This window comes from Branchiostoma floridae, chromosome 9 (assembly GCF_000003815.2).
Source record: "Branchiostoma floridae strain S238N-H82 chromosome 9, Bfl_VNyyK, whole genome shotgun sequence".
In the NCBI taxonomy this organism is placed as follows: Eukaryota; Metazoa; Chordata; class Leptocardii; order Amphioxiformes; family Branchiostomatidae; genus Branchiostoma; species Branchiostoma floridae.
In genome coordinates, this window is record NC_049987.1 from 24,075,344 (window position 1) to 24,097,845 (window position 22,502).

Sequence of the window (22,502 nt, forward strand, 5' to 3'; positions counted from 1 at the left end):
AGCTTTACTTTTCATTGACACAATTGTTCAATCTCATACGCAAACATTTCTTTACCACAAACATACACCATCTCAAGCAATAACCATGCTATAACAAGAACAAGGTCAATGACGCAACTGAGTTATATCAAAGTTATATAAAAAAAACCGTTCCCAAATTCTCCACATCTATAGAAATAATTACTATGACATGATCAGAGGGGAAGAACTCTCACTTACATCAGATCTGAGAACCATTTTACAACACAAGTTCTGTTGTTATAAATTCTTTTACATTTGCAACACATCTCATGACATAACAGAAAAGCATGGCTTCCATTTAAGCAATACAACATGATCTTACCTTTCTGTTATGAGGTTTTATCCTTCAGTCAAAATGTCAGGACTGCGTGTTGCGCAGGGCTCCAGAAGAGCAATGATGACAACAAATAGACCTCCCTTCCCAAAATGGCTGCACTTTCCAAACGTTCATACCAAAATGCCTCTTAGTGCCCAAAGTGATACGGATTGTAGGAATGCCAAAATGCCCCTCAGTGCCCTAAGTCATAGGAAGTGTACGAATGCCGATGATTGTATGAATGTGTCTCAACAACTAGAGCCCCCATAACTAACATTCCCCAGCTGTGTTCCCTAAGGTTCATAGGATGAATGTGCCCCAACAACAAGAGCCTCCCATGTGTTCCCTAATGTTCATGGGAATTCTGTAGGAATGCACTTGTAAAGTTGTATGAATGTGTCCCAACAACTAGAGTCCCCATAACCAACATGCCCCTGTGTTCCCTAAGGTTCATAGGAATTCTGTAGGAATGCAATTGTAAATTCCAGCCTCTGGCTGAAAGTAGGTCATGGGAGTCCATGGGGACTCCCTTTAGGGCTAAAGGTATTTGGCCTAGAAACCACGAATTGATGAAATCCCTGTGAGGGGACAATGTTGGAATGGCATTGGAATGGCATTCCAACCATGTGCCAGGAAGCCAGTGTCATTTGAATTCTAGTCTAGGGTAATGTGAGGGTAGCCTTGTGTAGGGCTGTGATCCCAGCTGGTGAGATGTGCAGATTTGTAATTTTGCATGTAAGCGCACGTGTGTCTGTGTGTGTATTAGTGTGTGACCTTCACATTTTCCCTGACCTATTTGCAGACATCACATATCCCATCCCGGAAGTACCATGTGCTCGGGGCATCTATTGACATAACGTTACCCTCAACCGCACAAATGAATGAATGAACTTTATTGCATGACGCGCCGTACTGAGAGGGGTTTACGGAAAAGCCTGGGCCCAGGAGCTGGGCTGGCTAGCCTGAAAGACTACCTTTTCTGGGCCCCAAGGCTATGCATGGGGTTTGGCCTGCAGCTGAAGTTTTTTTTAATAAAAAACTGGGTCAATGACAATCCGAGCTGTGGGTGGGATGGGCTGGGATGGGGAAAGGTAACAGTTGATCATATTGCTGGACTTGCAATGAATAAGTTATTAACTCAACCAAGACTGGAAGAAAACAATCATAAACTAAATTCCAAGTTTACAACAGAAAATGCTGGAAATGTAAGACTGAAGGGTAGGGGTACTAGGGGAAATAAAGAATACTAGGATGGGTTAGGAAACAGCGCACAACATCAAATTCAAAACAGATGTCATGCATGTATGAGTGTGTGTGTCACTGTCTGTGTTTGTACATGAAATTTCTTTGTAGAAAAACTGGGTCAGTGGTAATCTAAGACAACAGTTGGTCCTCTAGGATAGGGGCTGTTTGCTAAAACATCAAATTTGAAACAGATGTCTCAAACATCAAGTGTCAGGGAGCATGGATGTAGGAATGGATGTATGTTATGTGTTTATATGTGTCAATTGTATGTGAGGGGGGGTATAATATGACTTGTAACGTTAGTGTTGTTTGTGCTATTCGTTTCTCTCGTGCAGGACAATTACTGATAGCCACTATAAGTACTGTAGGAATGACTGCCAGTATAGTCAAAGGAAAAGTAAATGGACCAATAACCCTTGGAGTAGTTGATGTTGGTTGTTGACAGTAGTTGATGTTGATTGTTCATTGCTGTAAACCATTGAAGACCAATTCCCCATAGATATGACGAAACTGTTGCCTTCTGTCCAATGCACCCTGCATGCACTGGAATTGTCGGTTACCCAGTTTTAGGTTTAAAAAAAATCTACTATGGGTCAAACCCCATCAATAGCCTTGGGGCCCAAAAAGGGTCGCCTGGCTAGCCTGCAGGCTAGCCTGCTGGGCCCAGGCTTTTCCGTAAACCCAACTGAGAGCATAAATGAATGTGTCCCATCAACTAGAGCCCACATAACCAACATGCCCCTGTGTTCCCTAAGGTTCATGGGAATTCTGTAGGTATGCAATTTGAATGTGTCAAAACATCTAGCCCCCCCCCCCTCCTAACAACATGACCCTCTGTACATACCCAATATACTAGTACCCGTAATGCAAGATTGTAAGAATTAGTCCTGACAAGTAAAACACAGCAGTATTTCTTTTGAAAGAGTTCTCAGTATTGTACTGGATTATATCATAACGTTATATCAATAGGCTAGGATCATAGCAATGGCTGCCTTGACGACGCATCACACATGACCTTGCATTTGTTGTATTTATTTTACATTGGTCACAGACATTTTTCTCCGTGACTCTAAATATGATTACCATTTGCCATTATTCAAGATAATGACCTTGACATGAAGACTAGGATAATAGCAATGGCTGCCTTGACTACCCACCACACATGACCTTGCATTTGCTGAATTTATTTCACAATGGTCATAGAACTTTTTCTCTGTGACTCTGAATATGATTACCATTTGCCATTCTTCAAGATAATCACCTTGACATGAAAACCCGATTCTTGGCCTCTCCGGTCATGTACACGTCTTCTTGCCCGACCACAACCATGCCTGCCACGAAAACAGCGAATACAGCAACACATTAAACACTTCCGCAAAACACACTCACTGAACCAGCTTCGCAAAAGCTTCTGGGATACGTACTTCTGGTTACGTAACAGAACGTTGACCCCTGACCTATTTGCAGACGACACGGAAGTATGTGCTCGGGGCATTGACGTATTCTGGACATAGGAATTCTGTTGGAATGCAATTGTATGAATATGTCCCAACAACTAGAGCCCCTAAGGTTCATGGGAATTCTGTATTTATGCAACTATATGAATGAGTCAAAACAACTAGCCAACATGCCCCTCTGTACAAACCCAATATACCCTGAATGCAAGATTGTAAGAGTGTGTCCTGACAAGTAAAGCCAAAAGCTCCTTGGTAAAACACAGCAGTATTTTATTTTCAAAGAGTTCTCAGTATTGTACTGGAGTATATCATATATCAATAGGCTAGAATAATAGTAATGGCTGCCTTGACGACCCACCACACATGACCTTGCATTTTTTAATTTATTTTGGAGAATAGTTTTCTCTGTGACTCTGAATATAATTACCATTTGCCATTATTCAATATAATGAACTTGACATGAAAAATACCAGTATGTGATCTTGATATACCTTCAGTATTTGCCATGAAAATTACATTTGGCTTTGAATATAATTAACCTTTGCCATTTATTTATTTATTTATTTATCTGTTCAGCTGTTTACAAACAGCCAGGGTTGCCCAACTAGCCGTAGGCTATTATCAAGGGCTAACCCTGTACATGTTCGCACATGTTCGCACACGACGGGTCATACCGCCCCTTACGGGGTGACACACCCGTCCGGGTGAATGATGTAGATCACCATGAGGCTGATACGAGACAGAGGTTCGCCAGGCCTCCATCCGGGTGATTTTTGAAGTGAATCACCAACTCCCGACGGAAGGATTTGCACCAACGCACACCGCACCATCGCACGTGTGGGGGTTCTTTAACGTGCATGGGGTGTGACTCTCCCCATACACGGGACCTCCATTTAACGTCCTATCCGAGGGACGACTCATTTTTCACTTGAGTAAAGTGAGGAAAGTCGTGTAAAGTGCCTTTCCCAATGGCACAAGACCGGCAACACGGCAGGCGGATTCGAACCGGCGACCTCTCGGTCACGGGCCGAATACACTACCACTGTGCTACTCGGCCCCACCCAACCTTTGCCATCATTCAAGAATAAGACCTTAATATATTTCTGGTCTATCCCTATCAGTTGACCTGAGCCGGCCTCAACCATGCATCCCCTGATCCCAGCTTCCTATCAATTGACCTGTGTTGACCCAACCATTCCCCTGATCCCAGCTATCTAGGACATGACCCAAATTCCATTAAACATTCTTCGTGGCTAACATTCCATAGATGCCTGTGGAAAAATGCCTCGCATGCCTGTGGAAACATTCCTGTGCAATTCGTAGAATTTTTGCAGACTGACCGTAATATATACCATTTGGCTCGCCTCTGAGGCGTCGCCAAGAATACTGATCAATTGGCCACGAGCAACAAGTTACACATTATTTCAGTACCCACCGATCTTTCTCGCCAAATAATATTGCCTCGATCGTCTCAAAATTTAACTGACTCCGCCAAAGTCAAATCTACCGAAAATCTTTGATATTGCCATGTGGAATATTGACGTTGGTAAATTTGCCGACAAAGACTTGCACTCTAACGTTCAAGGCACGCGTACCTTCCGCTACCGCCAATATGACCGTGTCGGGAACTCCAAATACTCGCACACTACGATTTTAAACTCGGCGCAGAGAGACAGACGTCCGCTGAATGGTCGCAATAAGCAGTGCTTCTGTATCTAGGGGACCGGAAATCGTGTAGCCGTGGCCGTGTTGGACAGGTAGTCGCTATAGATTATTTCTTAATGCTTAGGTCAATGGGGAAAATCCAAGTGACCGACAAAATGTGATAGAAATGGCCAGGTGATCGCTGTGCAAAGGTGGTCACTAATACAGGTTTTACTGTAGTCTTTGCTTGTTCTAGATATTAAGCACATATCTGCTTCGGGGTCCAAACGTCGATTTTGTTTAATTTTGCAGACATCACTTGGTCTACGTGCCTTACAAATAATGTATTACTAGGATGACATACGAAGCTTCCGAAGGCAATTTGTGTGCGTGTATGCGCGTGTGTGTGTGAGAGAGAGAGAAAGAGAAATTGTGTTGGTATGTGTTTGTGTGTGCGTGCGTCTCTCTCTCTGTGCGTGTTTGCAAATACCAGTATGCCACGAGTATATATCACATGTATATCATCAATAACATATTTAAAACTTGGCACATAAGCAAATTGCTGTCCACACCCACCCAATCAACATGGTCTCCTTCAGTCAATATTCATCATGGGAAAATCCTAATATCAGCCCTACACCCACTCACGCACACACCCTTTAGAGTAGGCCATGGAGAAAGGCTGAAGAATACACAAAAGTACTTCAACACATATGGAGCAATATGGTTAGCTGTCAAATATGCATAAATGGTCACAATTTTTTCCAAACGTGTATCATCATATAAACAAAAGATTTGGAAGGATTGCTGACCAAGTGCTGTCTCCAAAATAGGAGCCAAATCGACCGTTGACCTGTGCTACGAAGCAGCCAATATCTATAACAAGCAAATACTACATGGTGATATGGGATCATAAAGACAATCAACATGTCAATCAAGCTGTGTACCTTGGACCATGGGCACATGTTAAACATAGGAAACTATCAAACAACAATAAACTCACTCATGTAAGATACTGCAGGGCTCCTGGTAATACAGCGGTATCAAAAACGACACCCTACCATATTTTGTGAAGCTATTGAAAGAGGGTCTGTGATTTGTACAGTTAACGTGTGTCTGTTGTTCTAACGTTTCTTCTAAGAGCAAAATATATTGACGAATTAGAGGTCAATCTAATAGTGGCATGTCATCTCGACGCTTTTAATATGTTAGTTACAAAATGTTTTTGATATGTTCGTTTCAAAACATTGCACGCAATTCAACTGTTTGTGCTGCAGTAATTTTATTCAATAAACCATATTCTTATTGTCTCATTCATCATCTCACGTATTCTTTCACACGAGTACAACAGTACTTCAACACACCCACACATATACAAACACAGGCATCACACAAACACAGAGAGACAGGGAGAGAGAGAGAGAGAGAGAGAGAGAGAACGCACAGAGAATCACACAAACACACACAGCGCACACACGCATCAAAATGATTAGATGTCGCCATCCTTCCAGTCCATTCAGAGCTTACATTTTGATTGACCCAGTTTTTCATTAAAGGAAATTCCATCCGAGGCCGAACCTTCATGCATACCTTTGGGGTCCGTCACCTGGTGACCAGCAGGGTTAGACAGCCCAGACTTTTCTTTAAACCCTTCCCTTACACCCATCCCAATTTGAATTAAATGAACTTTACTGTTCTACATTTGCATACGGCACAACGTATGGTAACAATAGCAAAGCAATCAGTATATCAAAACGTCTTTATTCTAAAGTCTATGACTACAGGAATATACGGATAAAACAGTACAATGTATATAAAGAGAGTGCATTACTACTTACCGCAGCCGTACTGTGCGTTCTTTGCCACTATTATCTTCCTTTTTGAAAGATGTTAGTTCTCTTATTGGCCCATTATTAGCCCTCGACTCAAGCCGAAGCTAAATCTGGATTCAGATGCCTAACATTCACCCTAGTTACAAAAACTGCCCAGTTCAGCTTCGTTACTGTCTCCATTGCCATTCTAAATGTAATAAAGCTAGTGATAACAATGTCATGTGATCATGAAACAATACGAGTCTATTCGAACTTTGCTCACGGGAGCATGAACTGACCTAACATGAACACCATTACGTAAGTTTACCGCCTGACCTGCGCATGTGTGCAGTAACAGTGCGATCTTCTTGGAATACCCTACACCAAAACCGTCTAAGCGAAAAGAATGATTTTACGTAGTCAACAAAATTAAACTTAAATGTAAGCAGGTTGTTGGTTTGTAAATGTGCATAACAACAATATAAGCACGTATTGGAACAAAGCCATTAACATCTTGTAATATCTTGCCCAATGCTTCGCAAGCAGTGCTATAAAACGTCGGTTATCCACGCCTATAAACTTTCCTAACTTTAAACACGGCAAGAAGACGCCACACACACCCCCCTTACTTGTCTTGATTCTAGCTGTCGCCTAAATACAACAGTGCCAGTGATAACAATGTAGATTTGTGCTTTGTTCTCATGGTGTATACCAGCCCAGCAGATACGTACATGTATGTGCATATGAGTATATCACCTGGCCCTACTTATATGTGCTTCAGTAAAAGCACGGTCTTGTCAGAATACCATGTACCAAAACCAACTTAGTGGAAGTGAAACACCGAACCCTACTGATTGACTGTACCCTGACTGTTAATTATCATATAGTCAAGTGACGTGGACCAATCAGAAGGTCCCATTTTATGTTAGTCATGACGCCGTAACAGATGGAAAACCATTAACAGCCGTGCATTAAAAACACATATGTGTTAATGACTTTTGAAAGTTTGAACAAATCAAAAGGACATACACACAGGACTCTGGCCAATCAGAATGAGATACCCAGTAATCGTGGCCAATGAAAAGTATGATTACATCTGCCAAGATAGGGGAATAAGTACAGGCATGGCAGGGGAGGGGGGGTGTGGCTCCCTCTATTAACGGTAGTGCGCGTTTCTTGGTTCAAAGAAAGCATTTACGTCTTAAAACAATATTAAATAATCTAAGAAAATAAAATGTATTTCAATTTATGTACAGCTCAAGCGGAAAAAATGAAAATAGAATTGTTTGCACCCCCCCCCCTTACTGTTCATTAACATAGACTGTGCCCTTACTGTTCATTAACATAGACTGCACCCTTACTGTTCATTAACATAGACTGCACCCTTACTGCTCATTAACATAGACTGTGCCCTTACTGTTCATTAACAAAGACTGTACCCTTACTGTTCATTAACATAGGCCGCACCCTTACTGTTCATTAACATAGACTGTGCCCTTACGGCTCATTAACGTAGACTGTGCCCTTGCAGTTCATTAACATAGACTGTGCCCTTGCAGTTCATTAACATAGACTGTGCCCTTACGGTTCATTAACATAGACCGTGTCATTACTGTTCATTAACATAGACTATGCCCTAAACCATGATTTGTTCCATAAATACACTGGAAGGCAGGGGAGGGTCTTAGTCTGCAAATCTTAACAGCAAACTTGCAATTATTTTCTTCTGTTAATAGATAATCTATCACATGGATAAGTCATAACTTCCTGGTTTTTTTCTAATGTTTGAAATCTGATATCAAAATCTAAGCATCTTTACCCTTTACAGCTGCCTGTTCGTTCACAGCCCTGCAGCTCAGACTCGTCCTTCCCGAACACGTCATACCTCACCTCCCTCTATTAACATCGGTAGTGAGCGTTTCTTGGTTCAAAGAAAGCATTTCCGTCTTAAAACAATATTAAGTATTCTAAAAAATAAAATGTATTTCAATTGATATACAGCTCAAGCGGAAAAAAAATTAGAATAAAATTGTTGGCACCCCCCCCCCCCCCCCGATTTAAGTTAAACGATCCGCAGATGACAATATCGCCAAGGCCGCCATTTTGGAACCATAACCTCAGTAAATAGCGGCCATGGCGCTGGAGGAACAAAATGCGCTGCCTTTGTTCAGGGAAGACGTGTCTGAGCTCGTAGTGAACGAGATTCTCAAGAGCTGTGAAGCACAGGGATCCCGGAATGCCTCAGGAAAGCCGGCAGAGATTTACCGCCCTAGACACGAACGAACTCGGCAAAATGGAGCTCTGGGGCGGGCGGAGAAAACTACGGTGCGTGCAACAGTTTGTTACAAAATGAATAGACTTTCAAGTCTTGGAACTGAAAGATATTTCACGTACAATTTATTTGCTGTTCAAATTCACTGTTCAAATTTATTGAATGTACTGAAAAAAAATTATGTTTTATAAAGGGATTTGTCGCTTGAATGGGTCAGTTTGGTTAAGCTATATGATAATAGCGTTAATGACCCGCCTCCACCCTTACTTGTCATTAACATAGACTGTGCCCTTACTATTTATTAACATAGACTGTGCCCTTACTGGTCATTAACATAGACTGTGCCCTTAATGTTAATTAACATAGACTGTGCCATTACTGTTCATTAACATAGACTGTGCCCTTACTGCTTATTAACATAGACTGTACCCTTACTGTTTATTAACGCAGACTGTACCCTTACTATCCATTAACATAGACTGTGCCATTACAGTTCATTAACATAGACTCTGACTTACTGTTCATTAACATAGACTGTACCCTTACTGTCCATTAACATAGACTGTACCCTTACTGTTTATTAACACAGACTGTACCCATACTGTTCATTAACATAGACTGTACCCTTACTGTTCATTAACATAGACCGTACCCTTACTGTTCATTAACATAGACTGTACCCTTACTGTTCATTAACATAGACTGTACCCTTACTGTTCATTAACATAGAATGTACCCTTACTGCTTATTAGCATAGACTGCACCCTTACGGTCCATTAACATAGACTGTACCCTTACTGTTTATTAATATAGACTGTACCCTTACTGCTCATCAACATAGACTGTACCCCTACTGTTCATTAACATAGACTGCACCCTTACTGTTGATTAACATAGACTGTACCCTTACTGCTTATTAGCATAGACTGCACCCATACAGTTAATTAACATAGACTGTGTGTTGCGCCCCGAACCGTGCCTGGGGCAAAAGCACGGTTTGGGGCACGCGGGGACTGCCCCGAGCCGTGCCCAATCGCGCACAGTCCTGGGCACGCAGGGGACCTTGTCCCATACTGTGCTTTGGGGCGGAGCTTAATGTTTTTAGGGGAGGGGTCTGTCCAATGTGCTTTTTTTCCTGCAGCCCCGCCATCTTTGTTTTTCGGCGCGCTGGGATGAGGAAGAATCAATGTAATGTAATTCACGCTCGTCTTGGAGCATTTACAGACTTAGAGTTGATGTGGCAAAAACTGACGGCAAGTCATAGCACTAATTTCTACAACAATAATTTCTAAAACAATATCCAAGAAAGACTGTAGATTTAACCACAACGCACACGGTTCTTGGTAAAAGCAAGATTTGTCCCGAACCGTGCCTTAGCCTTTAAGGCACAGTTTGGGGCAGTCCCCGTGTGCCCAGAACTGTGCCCAGGCACGGTTTGGGGCAGTCCCTATGCGTCAAGAACTGTGCCTGGGGCAAAAGCACGGTTTTGGGCACACGGTGACTGCCCAGGACCGTGCCTCAGGGCATAGTTCTGGACAGTCCTCATATTACAGTGCTTTATACCGAACCGTGCCTGGGGCAAAAGCAAAGCAGGTTCTAGGATATTCGAGGACTGTTAAACTGTGCCTCAGATTGTGCACTGAGGTCTGACCCAACCATCTGAATCATCCTGGCTTGGAGACTTGATCAAGATGCAGCTGTATGTTTTCATGTCTTATATGTCGAAACAAAATCTCGCAAGATTAAACCTTATTTGGAAACATGGGCGTGAATAATTAGTTATCACTACCCCGTCAGTCATAGTGATTGACCGCACTTCCGGGCACAGACCTGGGCAGTCAGGCTGTGCCCCATTCCGTGCCTGAATGGGCACGGATTGTGGCGGGTACGGGTTGGGGCACGACAGTGGGCACTTCCTGTTTATTAGGATAGGCTGCGTACTTGTGATGAGATATATGATTACATATTTTGTTACTTTTAGAAGGCAATTTAATGTGCATCCATTATTGAGATATGGAGACAATATGGACATCTCAGCACCGTAAGATTACTTAAGCTGATTACAGAGTCGTGACTGTATTAAACATATCGAATATGACAAATTTGATCCCAGTCAGCACATGTTCACACAAAAAAGTTTCACAAACTTTTATCAAATGCCAAAATGAAACCACGTCAAATAGCAAGATAGTTACTCCTTATGTATATACATTTCTATACATCAATCAATTTTTTCTGTACTATTCTGTAGAACACTCTGAAGCAGAAACACGCATCTAAGGGCCTGTACCCATCACTGTAGCCTGCTCGTTCACAGCCCTGCGCAGCTCAGGTTCGCCCTCCCCGAACACGTCATACCTCACCAGCCAGTCTTTGATCCACCGCCTGACGTCATCCACCCCCACCAGCCCCACTGCGCGCATCTCCTGGGTGCAGGACACGAAGTCCGTGAAGAAGATGTCAGAAGGTTTCACGTCCAGGACCTCGGCGAAGTCAGCTCGGAACTTATCTGTGTTTTCCTTGGTCTAATGGGAAAAAGAAACGAACGTCACATGTAAACATTGTTTAGAACATGGCCACTACCCCTCAGCCAATGGGAGCCCTTTAATTACTGTGATTATATCCACATAGTGCAGAAAAAGTGTTGTACTATCCAAAAAGTGTGGTACTATGTAAAATTTGCATAAAATAAAACCACACTTTTTGGATAGTACCACACTTTTTGGATAAAACAACACTTTTTCTGCACCACTGGTCGGCTCACACACTGTGCTAATTGCCGAGAGGATTAGAGAGGATTAAGACACAAAGAGCCAATGTCATAAAAGTAGCCAACAGTTTGGAGACGACCCAGCACAGATGCCATAAAACACCAAGAATAGATTCCATTGATCAATAGATTCTCTTTCACTTTATTTGCTTATCCATGAGAGCAAAGAGGTCCCTTTTTAACTTCCTTGATGAGAGGTAACTCTGACACACTTTGAATATAATGTAATATCCTAAGTATGAATTGTCCTTGATTCATCTTGAAAAACTGAAAGCTTCGGGGTAGTGGCCATGTTCTAAAATAGATAATGAAAGTTGTAGGCAAGGAAGAGCTTCAGTTGAATGTTTTAAAAATGTTTATGAGGATATATGGATACAGATACACGCGCCAAGTAAACATTCAGCAAAAATAAAATACCTTTAAGACATTGAGAAAATCCCCACACTGGTTGATACAGATCACAAAGGAGCAGTCGAAGTTCTTGACCTTCTTTAGTTGATCAATGTTCATCTTACTGGGGTCTCCCGTGAACGGCATGACGAGTATAAAGAAACTGGCCAGTCCGCCGCAGTGGTTCACGAGCGTGGCCACCTGGGTATCCACTGTGGTCGTGCCGTGAAAGTCCACAATCTGAATATAAAAATGGATAGAAATTTGTTAACGTTATGCTACGACGTTATACGTGCATATGTGCATTGATTAAGATATAACGTTATAAATTGATCTCTTGGGTAAAAAAGCATAGACGTATTTGAAAAGGGGATTTTTTTCAAATGGTTGTTGAAGGGTTTGACAAGTGACCACAAACGTTAAACATATGTCAATCATGGGTACCAATGATTTTAGAATTCTTACCACCATCCTCTCTGTGCCCCTTGCCTTGTAAAGCACGGCTGTTTCGGTGTGCTCCTGGAACCCGATGTCTTTCACCTCCATTCCCCAGAGCGTCTTGATAAGTGTCGTCTTGCCTGCGTCTTGCGGACCGATCAGACCCACGAAGCAAGTCTTCATGAGCAGCTGACGGATCCGGAACAGGTCACAGGTCATCTGGCAGCGTCTCACTGCCTCCTGTTGGGATTCTTTAGTTGCCGTGCCTAGCTTTTTGCCCCAAGTAGACTCAAATGGATGCTGTTTTGCAATGCAGTCAAAATCTTGATCTAGACATCCAAGCATCTGGAAGAAGCAATTGCGAATGTCTGTCAAGTACCCTCTAGGCACTGGCACTGTGTTAGCAAAAGATACTATCTTTACTGCATTATCATCAAACCTACATGTATCAGTAGTAGACACTTCAGCAAAGAAGGCAGTTTGTCAGTGTTAGGCCTGATGTTAATATCTCTCTCAGTGTTACACACTTTAAAGGATAACGTACCTCATACTTGGTCATGAGAGCAGATTCCAGACTGTACACGTCATCGTCCAGTGCCTTGTCACGGATGGAGTTCTCTTCGTTCACATCCTGCACTGACGGCAGCTCCTCTATCAGCGTCCTGTGATGAAGTAACGGTATAATGTAGTCGATTCTAGTTTCCAGGTAAAATCTCAACATAGTTGTCCACTCAGAAGCAAAGTTATAGGTAAGTTATAGACTCTGGATGAGTTGATTCTTAACTCTTACTTGAGAACACCCTTGTAATTCCTCTCCACATCAGTGAAGTATTTCTGAAGCTTGATGTTGCCGACGATGCTAGCTCCTGACGCTATGATACCAGTGGCGGCCGTAGCTATTGCTTCGCCTCCCGTCAGACCTGTCGCTATGGCCCCAACGTAGGCACCAATGAAAGAAGCACCAGCTCCTCCTTAGTTAAAAAAAATATACAAAGTCAACATTCAGCTTTATTTAGAGAAGGAACAGCAGTATCTGTTATCGATTAATGTAGAGACCTGTGTGGCCGAAGTGTTATGTAAATAGAAATAGTAACTGCCCCTAGTCTCCTATACACTGAAAGGGGTAGCAAAAAAATTAACTTTTACCTGTGATGGCCACTCCAGCCACTGCTGTAAGGCTTAGCAGAGTTCCCAGCACCCAGTCTTTGAAACGCCAAGGGTACGTCACCTTGAGATGGTCACCAACTTCAGCTACAATCTCACCCACCACAGGTAACAGCATTTCGTCTTTGAGCTTCTCTAGACCATCAGATAAGGCATCTGCCACCAAGTCGAATAGCTCTGGTTTCTTGTTACCTAAACAGGACAATAAGCGAAATACTTTAGAAAAAGAGCTATAAAAGAATAAAGAGGAAAAAGGTATGTGGATCAGTTAGAAGAATCTAAAAACCCTATCTTCTTGCTGTTATTAACAATATGATTAATACAGTTAAAGTAGATGTAGTAACCATATTTCCTAAAACTAACCATTCCGGACGGCACTTCGGTTCTTATCCAGCTTGTCCAGGTACGTCATCATGGGGTCCTTTGCGAGTTCCTTTCGTCGGTTGGATTCTGGCATCATCATCACTGTTGCCAAGCAACGCTGTGTTGCCTTGATGAGCAGCTCCGGCTTTAGCCGCCCAACAGCCAGCTGGCCCAACGTGCAGCCCTTCACCTGCTGTGAGATACACAAGGTGAAAGTGCTGAGACATTATAAAGACAACCCATCCGACCAACGCTAACTTTTGAAACTAAGGAGAAAAATCCAGGTTATAACAGGGATAGTTACACTACATTTTCATGAAGCGATCGATTTTCAATCGTATGGCAAAAATTACCTTGACTTCTTCCTTCTTAGTCTGATACGGGATCTCCTGGAAGTGAGTTCTAATCGTGACGGTGGGAAAAGGGTCGAACGCTCCATCAGTAAGGTAACACTCCAGGACAACCTGGCGAGAACTTTTGAAGTTCACAGAAACTCCCCTCGTTTCGTCATATGGAACGCCTGAAAATTTCAGATGACATCGAGTTTTATTTACCTGCACTGGATCATGATATGTCCTATACAGTAAACAAAGATGTTGTCGCAAGCCAGTATCATTTCCTCTACATTTGTTTGCTGCGTGGAAAATAGGCTGACACTCTCCATGGTGTTATTCAAGTCAATACAGACACAGCTCTCTTCATATCATATGGAACGCCTAAAAATGAGTTTACAATTATATGCAAGTGACTGTTACCTGTGAAAGGATTTTCCAATAGGACGAAGAAGTCTAGGTTTTCACCGTCGATGGTCACCAGCAACTTCCCACTATCCATGTCCCCTTTCTGGCTTGCTGTAATAACAGAAAAAAAGACAAAAAGAGGTCAGTTGAGTCAAAGCATTCTCATGTGGCCACTGTACATGGTAGGACTGCCTTATTTTTAGTCCAGTCCTAATGAGGAATAAAATACTAGTACATCATTCAAATAGACATTTTGGTACAATGTCCATTGTTTAATTCTACATAGTATTGAAATTATCCTAATTCATTGATCTATAGTTATAAGACTGAATGATTTAACTTGCATTTTCTGTGGTTTTCCTGTCTGTTATTTGATATTGTACTATCGTACTTCACGTAAAGGACCAGAGGAAGTCAACAAACAGAAATTTCAAGCTAATTGTGGATCCAAATAAAGTCAAGCTAAGAGTCACGTACCAATGCTGACAAGAGAAACTTTATTGACGCTTGGAGGGAAAGCTGTTTCCATGGAGACGCTCCGAGGGATCCATATTTCGGGGGCAAAGGTGTCAACTACGTCACAAACTGGAGCCTGTGTGAGGACTGTGTCGTACTCCTTCCTGGACGACACGTTGAAGAAGGCTGCTGCATAGCACACAGCTTTGTGTTCGTGTATCTTATCCTCTGAAAGAAGAAAGAAATGACAAGTGTCTAATGTGTCTAATACGAAGTTATGACATGTGCTATATGTACATTGTTAGTCTAGATTAAATTTATAGTCTATGTTGGGATTTAGTACGCTCATATCATTAAGAAGCAAGATTGGCACAAGTCATGTACCCACCTAATATTGCATGCAAATAACTATGTGAATTGGCACAGTAGCAAAATGAAAGCAAACTCCGACCATTGAACTTTTGATATTACGTGCGGTAAAATTGGTATGCTTGGTGAATCAGCTTGGTATATTCCTACCGTCCTTGACAAAGGTACTCACGAGTGAGATGTCCACCATCCTTTATGAACCTGTTGATCTCCCCTTCCTCTCGGATGTAGCCTTTCTCCCATATTGTGCGTGAACCGGCTAGAGCCTCTCGACAAGAGATGAACATGTACCATCCCACAGGCCGGTAGATGGAGTTCAGCTCATCTATCGTTACGCTGTGCTGCCGTATCAGCCCGTTCAGTTCATCCATGGCAGCGGGAAGCTGATCCAACAGGGTGCCGGCAGCCGCCGCTGCAGTCGCTACAACAGGACCGCCAACCCCAGAGGACGATATAGCCTTCAGTATTGGACTAAACAAAGGCTTGGCTTCTTTGACGAACTTCTTCACCTGTACAAACATGACAATGACAGTGATGATGATCATCTTAGACATCTACTACTTGTTAATCGTTTATCACCACGGCATAATGATTTGGTTATCACAAACACTAGCTGTCATATATCGCATCAGCTACTGCCTTGCACGCAGAAAACGTAATCTCCAGGAAGATCTACCGGTGGCATAAAGAGTTTAGATGGCCAAGGAGTGTTCTGAACTACCGGAGACCTGCCGTCAATGAAAGAGGTAAGTTGTTCAGAACACTCCTTGGCTAGCTAAACTCCTAATGCCACCGGTAGGTCTGCCTGGAGATTAACGAAAACGTACGACTTCGTTCTTTTTACCTTGGTAGATGTTGTTGTCACAGCGGTTTGAACGGCTTCCGCCAATCGGAGAAGGCGCGGCACAGGGTCCTTCTGGTTCACCACGGTCAGCAGGCAGTCGGACAGGTTCTGCTTCTCCACGTAGGAACGGAGGCCCTCGTCACCGAAGAACGGAGCTCCGAACGCGATGGACATGATGTTGTCGGTGGGGAGTCCCCTTCTCTTTAGCTCCACTAGCATGTTTAGCGCGACGATGTGCGACACGGCGCCACCAAGGCTGTGTCCGCACAGGACTATGCGGTGATGCTGGTATTTTCGCAAGAAGGGGTCGACCGGGATGTTAGAGGCCAGCTTAAGAAACCCGGCATGGCACCGCCCTCCCATTGCACTTTGGCGTCCGTCAGGCCCGCTTGATGCCAGCTGCCGCCAAACTGAACAGTCGGCCATCACATCCTGGAAGCTGCTCGTCCCTGTGAAAACAATGTTTTATCTCTTTTGGTAGGTAAGTGGTGTTCATCCAGTAGACCGTTCCAACCGAATACCATAAGCCCCGCCCCCTGTTCTATTTCGACCACCTAGGTAAGAAACGGCGCGAGTAAGACAGAACTGGCCACCGCCACAATTTAGTTGATAATACCGACTAACTTGGTTTAGCTTTTTGGGTCCAGAAATCATCTCAGGACGGGTCAAAGAAAAATGCTATGAAAGCTACATCCACCGAGTACAGCCCTTTTTTATTTGAGGATACATATATATAAATATATATATATATATATATATATACTCAAGGCGTATGTATGTATATAAATTATTTATTCTTATGGTGTATGTACCAGCCTACCCCTAAATGCAATGAAGACTTCCTCCTTGTCCTCAGTCTCGGCCACCATGTACGACACCCGCCCATAGCGGGACACAGAAACACTGACGAAGTCATGGCTCGTCAGTTCTGTGGTCAGGAACTCCTGCACGGCTTTTGGTGTTTCCCTGTACACGGCCTGACAGCACACCAACGCGCGCTGGATGTCCGCTGGCCTCAGGTTCTTTGGTCCAGAGGTTAGACCTTTTTCAACTGTGTCCCCTGAGGCAGGAGTAAGATCATCGGTAAAGTAAGTTAGATCAACATAACCACCACAGCTAGGTATATGTAAGATTCCAAAGGTATCCCCAAATAAATCAGAATGGTGATGAATTGGATTGAATAGAACAGTATGAATTTAACAGAATAAAATATTTTTTTTTCATTTCATCCCATTGAGATCTGTAATTTACTTATAAAAGTAACTCTACATTAGGTTGTCCGATATCGCCTTATTTGTCTGTTTTATCAGTAGAACTGTTGTCCATTAGAGTGCGAGCAAATGAAAATATTGAAGGATTGGTGTGCCGAAAAGATCCATGCAAATTGTCTCAATTTGATGATGATACAAATTTTACAACATTACAACATTGGAAACATTATGTTTAGAGTTAAAAAAACTTCTCAAATATTTCTGGGCTTGTGCCAAATTTTGACAAATGTATAATCTTAAGAATGGGTCCACTAAAGGACACTGGCTTTAAGCTACCATGTACTTTTCCTGTTAAGTGGTCAGATGGTCCAGCTGACCTTTTGGGAATTCACATTCCCAAAGATATGAACACATTGATTTCTGATAATTTCGGTAGAAAACTACAAAAAGTAGATAGGATACTCCAGCCTTGGAAAGGAAAGACTCTTACCCTGTATGGCAAAGTGACACTGATAAATACTTTGGTTGTATCTCAGTTTACATACTTATTCATGTCACTGCCCTCTCCAGATGCTGAGTTTTTTTCAGGCTGATGAGAAAAAAGTGTTTACATTTCTTTGGTCAGGAGGGCCAGAACGTGTCAAAAGGAATATAGTATATAATATGTATGAATATGGTGGATTAAAACTGATCAATTTAGAAGCCTTTAATGCTGCACTCAAGGCAGCATGGGTACCTAGAATGTATTTGAACAAAAGCTGGTTTTGTAGGAAGATGCTAAATCATTGTATACACTTTAACTATGATATTTTTCCATTCTTGCAACTTACCGAAGCACATTTTCACAATGTTGTCTCTAAACATTCACATTTAAAAGTTCACTCTTTGAAGAGGTGATGTTAGCCTGGCTGAAGGCCCAGAAAAAAACTCTTTATAATATATATGAATTCTTGAGACAATTTCTCTGGTTCAATTCCAATATACTTATTGATAGACTACCTTTTTTTTGGGAAGCCTTTAGCCAAAGAGGAATTTTGCTTGTTAATGATTTATTGAACACTGATGGATACTTTATGGCATACAGATCATTTATTGGTGAATATGGAAGAATTTGTGATGAGTTTATTTTCATACTCTCCAAGCAGAGGTTAGGCTCCGGCTGTTTTTTAACGTTTTTTTGTCGTTTTTATCGGGCTTTCTATTTTGTCATTTTTTTTCGCTGTGTCCGGCCTAACCTCTGCCCGCACTGACCTATAGGCGGAGCAAACCTATTTGATTCCATTGAAGAAAGGTGCCAGAACTCCTCCTATGGAACCATCAAATTGTCATTAGGGGAAAGGATTTTACGGCCCGGGATTATGACACGTCCGGCATCTTCAGCCCGGCTGCGGAAGCCACACGCTGAGTCTCCTATTCACGCAACACAATGACCTCTGGTGACATCCACCCGTACGCAAACGTACACATTTCTAGGGCAGAATTACAGTTAAATTCATAGCGTCGAAAGTGCAATATATAAGGTATTCTTTGTGAGCTGCTACAAATGAAAAAAAAAATTCGGAATCAAACCCTCATTTACAAGATTTCGCCGCCACCCGCGAGCGTAAAAACAACAAAGAAAATGGCGCCGCGTGGTTCTCACAACAAAGTCCTGCAACATCGCATCAAGGAAGCCAAGTTTCCGGGGCCTGCCGATGTTTTTGTGTGAAAAGTTTGCGATCTCGTTTGTTCAGAGGCTGGTGACTTCTTTCTGAAACGCCTTCTTGATCGATCGCGTGGCCGATTCGTTGATGCGATGTCCCTCCCGAGCCAAGTTCGATTCTTCGCTGCTAAACCTTGATGCAGAGTTTCGTCCTGACTTCCGGACTATAGTCGCGATTCCAGCTATGTTTTCTTTTGCCGCTCGCCACCTGCTTTGCTTTCTAGACCTCTTTATTCGAGACGTCAGTATCTAGTAGGTTGTTGTCGTTGTTGTTGTTGTGTCGGCAGTGTCCGCAAGATTTTATAGCTGACCGCCGGCTGACCAGAGTCGGCGGCCGTCAAGCGTGTTTTGAAGTTACCGCGTAGGTTACCGCTTGTTTATTATTCAGATTCAGAACCATATGCAACGCCGACGTGTCTGTTACTTCTATTCATGTATTAATCGGACTTTATTATTATTAAGCCTGTAAACTGCCGAGTCTTATTTTTAGAGGAAGGTGAGGGTCCTTGCTACTAATAATTTTCTTTCAATTTTTAACACATCCGACTGAGAATTAGCGCCTATTTCACATCGCTAGAATAAAGTTCCGTGAGCTACTCCATTTTCCCTCCAACGCTATAATTTCTAACCGTGCGTGAGATTAAATAGATTTACAGTATGTAGCACAAGCTTCACAACAACGAAATTTGTAATGGAATTCTGACAGAGGCTTGGAGACCACACGACCGGAAAGACTAGCACGGCGGGGGAGGGAAGACCTCGGCCGGGCAGCGCGCACTTCGCACGTCCGTGGTAAACGACTGTAATGTGCTGAAGTGATTAGGTTTATGGTGCTTTGAAAATTGCGACTGCATGCAGAGGTTAGGTTTTGACACAGCAAGATATAATACAAAATAGAAAGCCCGATAAAAACGACTAAAAAAAAAAACGTTAAAAAACAGCCTGAGCCTAACCTCTGCTTGGAGAGTATTATTTTCATACAATTGTTATCCAGTATCCCCTTTAAATGTAAACAAAGTATTCAAGGTATTCCTTTATGTGAAACAGCTATTCTGCCTGTTACAAAATATTCCAAGTGGGTAAAAGGACTTACGATAAACAAGGAATTGTACCGTTTTTACTTAGTTGAAAGGAAATTTGTTGATTTCCATTGTAAAGCCCAGGAATATTGGATAGAATTGTTTAATTACCAGATACAATGGGATGTAGTGTACAGTTTGACCTACAATACAACTATTGACTCCTATTTAAGATCCTTTCAATTTAAGTTGTTGCATAATAGCTTTATAGGTGGAAATTATCAGAAAATACACTTTGTTCTTATTGTAAGACTGAGGAGGAAACTCCTGTCCACATTTTTAGTCAATGTTCTTTTCTTGTTAAATTTTGGGGGGATGTAGAAAACTGGATCAGGAAGCATATGGATATTGTGTTTAGATTTAAAAGTAGAATTATTCTATTTGGTTCTTTAGGCTATCCTATCATTCTGAACACATTGTTATTAATTGCTAAAATGTATATCTTTAAATGTAGACATTTAAAAATTCCTACAATAGATGGCTTTTTAGCCTATGTACATTATTACTACAGAGTAGAGTACATCATTGCTCAAAACTTCCAGAAAACTGAAAAACACTTGTTAAAGTGGGGACCCATTGGTTATGCACTGTTAAATCAATTTAGTTGGGAAAATGCAAATTGTCTTTCCTGGTTTAGGTTGCTTTTTTGTACATCCACTTTGTATTGTTTTGTCTTTTTTTTTAAATGAATAAAGATTATGTTAAAAAAGTCTACATTTGGCACTGACAGGGAAACACCTGTGTGAACATTATGGGAACAATATTTGAGATAACAATGGGAGACCCAATCATGTCATGTATAGGTACTGAACATGTATATGTAGTGTACAACACAAAACACAACAGGGTCTAACTACCTTTAACGCCTACATCCAGATGGCCTTGTGACTCATCAGGATGGCCCTTCTATGTATACGTAACACAATTCGTCAGTGTCGGAAGCGATTGCCATCAGAAACGGCTTCTCTGATGTGCAGCATACCCATCTAGTATGATATGTTCTATTTATCTAACAAGACATTAGCCTACCAGTGACGTTACCAGCATCTCCAACCTCGACTTCGTACTCTCTGTCGGGCACCAAGTCTGGAAACAGGCTGTCATTGTCATCCTCTTCTAAGACGATGGCCTTGTGCTCTTTTATTTCGACAAGAACGTCAGGATACCCCGGCAGCCTGAGAATTGTTTTCAGGTTCTTCGGCGTTGCATCCTTCAGACTGACTTTCCTTCGACGCCCCGTTTCTGGGTAGACGAACCATGCTGTAGAACTGGTGTCGGTGCTTCCAGCGCTCGCCATTTTGTATGCGAGTAACGTCTTGGTTTATGCTAACTATTGCTGGTAACAAGAAGGAAAGTGTATGTCGGTTGTCAGTAAAATTATTTTTCTCATGTGTACCGTTGTTTTATACTTCTGATACCATTGGTTCTTCTGTTAGTCCATCTCATTTATTATGCATGACATCAATTTACATGAAATAAAATCAAATTTCATCAAACGAAATTACAGGTCGCACCAGTTAAGGTGGTGGGCTGAAGTACAACCAACGTTGTACAGATACGTCGACAGGAGCAACACGTGTTTTCTGGCACCACGACCAGTCGCTGCAGTCACCCTTCCAAACGTCTCGTCTAGGGGTGGGTACAGGTACAAGAAAATCAGGTACAAAAAATACGAATCTTAAACTATGAACCTTGGACAAACAGATATGCGCTATGAGTCGGGGTGCTATTTTTAACGGAAGTGAAAGAAATATCTACATTGTTACACATGGGACACGTGTGATTTTGTTTGTTTAATATGTTTATTTTGGGGTATGTGCGTGTGTGTTTGTGCGTTTGTGCAAGCGCGCGCGTGTGTGTGTGTGTGTGCGTATGCCCGTATATATATATATATATATATATATATATATATATATATATATATATATGTGTGTGTTAAACCTGTCTAAAGGTAGTTCACCTTTATCCACATGGTAACCTATATCCGTTGTTTTTGAAAATGAAATATTTAGAGATATCTAGTTGATGGACGTTGTTTCAAATTGCAATATTTTCACAGCATTCAAATCTGCAACACTCGTCTGTCGACTTGATATCCCTAAATACTCCTATTTTGTATACAACGAATAAATGTTATCCCGCGGATAAAGGTGAACTAGCGTTATAGCGGCCACCCAAGGGAGTGGAGAACTGTGGCCACTATAGAAACA

General features: G+C 42.1%; 1 long non-coding RNA gene across 1 annotated transcript; it reads right to left on the reverse strand.

The window, feature by feature from the left end:
* Nucleotides 1–14,249: 14,249 nt before the first annotated feature.
* Nucleotides 14,250–15,146, reverse strand: LOC118423379. The gene is made up of 3 exons (XR_004832043.1): nucleotides 15,109–15,146; nucleotides 14,647–14,742; nucleotides 14,250–14,411 (listed from the first exon to the last, which is right to left on the reverse strand). It is a non-coding gene; the product is annotated as an uncharacterized LOC118423379 (long non-coding RNA).
* Between the last annotated feature and the right edge of the window lie 7,356 nt (nucleotides 15,147–22,502).